This window comes from Suricata suricatta, chromosome 7, assembly GCF_006229205.1.
Source record: "Suricata suricatta isolate VVHF042 chromosome 7, meerkat_22Aug2017_6uvM2_HiC, whole genome shotgun sequence".
NCBI classification, from domain to species: Eukaryota; Metazoa; Chordata; class Mammalia; order Carnivora; family Herpestidae; genus Suricata; species Suricata suricatta.
Window position 1 is genome coordinate 121,421,535 of NC_043706.1, and position 5,386 is coordinate 121,426,920.

The 5,386-nt window shown below is 33.2% G+C and overlaps 1 long non-coding RNA gene across 1 annotated transcript; it reads right to left on the reverse strand.

Annotated features, from left to right (window-relative positions):
• Positions 1 to 1,599: 1,599 nt before the first annotated feature.
• LOC115297164 lies at positions 1,600 to 5,001 on the reverse strand. Its single transcript, XR_003911316.1, has 3 exons — positions 4,948 to 5,001; positions 3,360 to 3,474; positions 1,600 to 1,709 (listed from the first exon to the last, which is right to left on the reverse strand). It is a non-coding gene; the product is annotated as an uncharacterized LOC115297164 (long non-coding RNA).
• Positions 5,002 to 5,386: the final 385 nt, after the last annotated feature.

The following is a 5,386-nucleotide window of genomic DNA, read 5'->3' on the forward strand; positions in this document are numbered from 1 at the left end:
AAATAAATAAATAAAAGATTGAATATTTTACCACAAAAAATAAATAAATAACAAAAAATAAAAATAATAAAGCAAAACAAAACAAAACACTGTATGCCAAAAACTGAATGGCTATGGATAGAAGCCATAGGTGTATTTTCCTAGCGATATGGACCATAGGTTTTATAAGATTCTTAAATAAGTCTGTAAACCAAAAAGGCTTTTGTGTAATAAATTTCTTAGGCAACAAGGAGGAATCTCAGTTGAAACAAATAGTTCTAATTTATGTAAATTAGAGGTTTTAAAATTCCTGTCTATTCCTATGGTTTTACTGAGATGCTGTTTTAGTGATTTTCTTTGAATTTCACTTTGGATATTTATTTTTAACCCTCCTAAAAGCTGAAATAACATATAATTGGGGCACAGATGTGTTGCATGCCAAATTTTAATAATTTGCATCAATCAAAACATTAGCTTGTAGTGCTGATTAATAAAATTTCTTAAGCTATCACTCATTGAAAATTATTCCAAGATTATAAAGCAAGGTATCATCACAATTTACATGCCTGAGTCAGGTTTTATGGTTATTATACTACCTCCCACACAAAGAAAGAAAGTTTCTTTAAATAGTTACTTGGTGAGGTAAAATCTCCTAGAATTAACACCACTGCATGTAGCCTCAAAGTATAGCTAATCAGCAGTTTACTAGATTACTAAGTTATTATATTACCCAGAGTATAATACTTTTCTCTTCTACTGAGGTGTAAGAGACAATATTCCAGTTTAATGCAAGGAGGAGGAAATACAGAAACCACAATGTTATGAATTGAATTTGTCCACACAAAAGTCATATATTGAAATCCAAACCCCCAGTACCTCAGACTATGACCCTATTTGGAGATACAGTCTTCACAGAGATTATCAAGTTAAAATGACCTCATTGGGGTGCATCCTAATGCAATATAATTGGTGTCCTTATAAAGAGGAGAAATTTGGAGACAGACATGCACACAGGGAGGATGTCATGTGAATGCCAAGGACGCATAGCTAACCAAGAGAACCCAGGACTGCTAGCAAATCACCAGAAGGTAGGAGAAAGGAATGAAATGATTCTCCCTCACAGCAACAGAGGGATTCATTTGCTTCCACTTTGGTCTCAGACTTGTAGCGTCCAAACTATGATGCAATAAAGTTGTTTCAACCACTCAGTTTGTGGTATTTTGTTACAACTGCTCCAGCAAACCAATACACAAACTCTTTGCACAGAGGTTCAATCAGACTTTGAGTCTCAACTGTATCCTTATATTCTGAGGATTTTGAAGGTTTCATGGCTCGAACTGAATTACTCTTGATTTCTCCAGTGTTAACAGTGCTTTCATGGTACTAATAAATCAATTGTAATTAGTCTTTTTTATTTTTTAAGGTTTATTTATTTTTGAGAGAGAGAGAGAGAGAGAGAGAGAGAGAGAGAGAGAGAGAGAGAGAGCATGAGTGGGGAAGAGAGGGAGACGCAGAAGCTGAAACAGGCTCCAGGCTCTGAGCTGTCAGCACAGAGCCTGATGTGGGGCTTAAATCCACGAACAGTGAGATCATAACCTGAGCCAAAGTTGGACGCTTAAATGACTGTCTTTTTGCTTGACTTTCTCTATTTTCAAATTTTGTATTTAGCATCTCCTCCCCAGTTTTGGAAGTCTTTAGAATATTTCCTTTCTGATCATTTTAGTGAGTTCCTAGAAAGAGCAGATATAAATTCAGAACTTCTGTCTTATATCTATAACTGAATGTTTCATTAATTTACTTGGGAAATGAAACCATTATAATTTATGCATGCAAAATAAACATCCAGCAAAATATTTATATGTATGTTATTTTTTGCTGAAAAGAAGATTCCGCTGACAAAAAAATTAACACGTCTACGCTGTGGATTTCATTCAAAAACTTTTTGAATCTAATAATGTAGACAATTATCCTGGTGCCCAGTTTCACTCTCAAGTATAACACGCATTTATTTGTCTTTTATAACATATTTATATTATACACATTCCTGGGCCAAGGGAATCAAGTGTGTAGATCTCTCAAATATTGTGGTGTCTTTAATCTTAGCCATAATCTTTAGCTGCTAACATTAACCTTTACCATTCATGACAACAATTGTCAGAATTAAATCAGAAACAGCAAGAGAAAACTTGAGTTTTCTGTTAAGTGCATACAGATAAAACATATATTTTTCTTTTTACAAGTGTAGGGGCTTTGTGTTGATAGAGTTTGATATTACTGGGTGACAGTTTAGACACTTGTATATGAGAGGCTTGTCTGTAAAATAAATGTTAAAAACATTGATAATTCATTCATTAATCTTTAGTGATGGACAGAATTACTAAACTTATAATTTTTTATGGGATGTCCCACTAATGTTCGACTGTACGCACTTAAAAATGATTGGCTAAGATTACATCTATATACTATGGTTGTTGAATAGTTTTCCCCTTCAGTCAGCTTATTTGCTTAATATATTGACTGCATATACTACCAAGTTACTAACCAAGATACTAGAACAGACCATAATAATCCTTATTATTTTTCAAACTTGTCGCAAACTCTCAAAATAGGGTTCTCTCACTGCTGAGCTACACTCTCCAGATCGATGCAGGGAGGCTATTTGTCCTTGGAGACCTTTCCATCTCCCTAAGTATGTTTGCTGGAACTAAGGATCCAATAAAACTCACTTTCCCTTCAATGATCCTCCCTCCCCCTATTGTATTAGCTTGTATAATTTCTGGGCATCATGCCTTAAAAGTCGACTATTTGTTTTTCTTTAAATATCTGGAAACTCCAGGATTTGTGTCAATCTTGGTTCAATCTAGGATAAACCAAAATATCGTTTTCAAAAAATATTTTCATTCTGGCTTTTCCTGCGGTTATCAAATTGGATGCAGACTCTGTGTCCCTACTTAGCCACATGTATGTCTTTGGTGAATGTCTTTCAATGATTGCTGAGCTTGTAATAAGTATAGTTGTAATGATCCTATTCCAAAAAGAATTATGCATAATTAGGTCATAACAAGAGCTAAGTATATGGCACAGGAAAGTTACTCAATGGCAGAAGAACCCTCAAGCTAAAGCCAAACCCTTTATTAGCTTTCTTTGCTTATACAATGTGGTCACCATAGCTTTCATATGAACTCTGTAGAGACTGCTTAAATCTTAAGGGTTGAGAGATGCAAGGTACACTATCCATGTTTCATGTATGTATGCATATGTCTGTCAACCTACCACCCTATCATCGATCCACTTATTTTTCTGCAATATCATCTGCTCCAGAAATGAACTATAACTATTTCCAATGGGCCATGTTGAACAAGGCTTATGAAGATACCTACCATCTGTAATTTATTGTAAAGACATGTTCTTAATTTGTAGAACTTAGAATTGTAGTTTTGCATCATGTCCCTCAAACATTATGAAGTTTTATAGTTGATATTTATGAATTGGAAACTGGAAAAAATAAAATGAAACAATACTTATTTCTCATCCTTACCTCAAATTACCAGTCTTGACCTCTCCATAAGAGTGATTTTTTCTTTCATGTTTAGAATTTTATTTTCTCAGGAATTTCCTTTATATAGGTTATTTTCTTTTTATGCTGCATAAAGTTGATACCTTTACCTTCTTTACAACCATTATGTAGAGTGGAATTCTGTTCATTTACTCAGTTAAATGATTATTACTGATTCACTTTTAAAAATCTCAAACTACCTCATGAGCTACTACTGGCAGACAGTGACAGTTCTGATGATTCACTAAGTCTAGTGCCTTGAAAAGTGCTGCAGATGTGTAGACAGCAAGTGAATATTTGTTGAATATTGTTATACAATAGATGATTAGTCTATCTGGTTTTCATTTTAAGGGAAGAGTAACAAAAACCATCCAAATCTTGTCTCATTTTTTTAAACCAAACATTGGCTGGCTAGCCTTCAGATTACATAAAATGCGAAAGACATAATGCAATGTCTTAAACTTCTTAGTGCAGAGATACATTTTGAAGATAAAAAAAGTCATCAGATAATTTAAACAAAGCCATCGAGATCCCATTTGGTATTCCCCCAAATATAACATTTTGTTCAATGTCTCTTCACTAATTTATATCTATTCATAAATGCACTTATATTTAATTTTTCCTTTCTTCTATGATTACCTGAGGTTCATTCACATGAAGAGATCAGATGAAAGATCTCATGAAAAGATCTTTATTACTCAGGAAACCTAATTCTGGATTACTACATTTTAAATTTTTTTATGTAACAATTATTAGTATTTTATTATGATTTGAAACTTGTCACATTTCCTAAATTTTACTCATCTCATAAAAATAAAGAAGGGAAAGTAACTAAGAACTTATTAAAAATCAAAATGTAGAAAATTTCCCTCATTCCAAATCTGCATAAATTGAGTCTTTTAATTTTTATGAATTTCCTATCTTCCTTCCTCTGTTTTTGCATATTAAAACATTTTGTAGATTTTATAATGTCTTTTTAAACGATGTTTTTATAATGTCATATTTTATAATCTATTCAGATGTGCGTGTGTGTGTGTGCGTGTGTGTGTGTGGACATGTTGGATTTATTTGCTCGTTTCTTTATTTGTCACAGCTTCTATGTGATACTATGTGTAAGCAAAAACGTACATAGATACTATTCCAGTTGTTCTATTAAACTATCTCGAACATTGCCAATTATTGGCTTTTTAAAATTCCATATACTTTCAAGAGCTTTAAAAAATATTTCCTGAGAAATCAAGAATTACTTTCATGTAAATTATTAATATGTCAGTAATATGGGTCAGATATATAACTTTAAACTTAAAATATATACATATTTGAAGTATTGCAAATAACTGAAGTTATAGCATAAATACTTGTGAAGAATCTGCAGGTCAGTCTCAAAATGACTCTGTTTGGAATTCTCATACCTTCAGTAGCAATCTATTTTTGGAGTTCAAAACCAGTTCGGTCACAACACAAGCGGGGATGACTGAAGGCTTCAGTAATGGGCTCTAAAATCTTCTCCATCGAGGTCACTGATTGATTTGAGACTGTCTCCAAGGTAGGTAGCAAAACAGTGATTGCTGCCATATAAGAACTGTCAAATCATGTGAAATAAAAATATGGTCTCAATTCTAGTAAACGTATTTTCCATTGGCCTAACACAGGCATTCACAAGTACATGGATGGATACATACATGCATACATACATGCATGTATGTGCACATGCACACATGTGCACAGAGACTTCTTGAGTTGCTTTAGGAGAGAATAAAACTATAAAATTATTCTAGGGTGATTCTGTTTTCTTGAAACTGTAGGCCAGAATAGAAAAAAAATGTGTTTAATTTGTCTAAGCCGTATCGT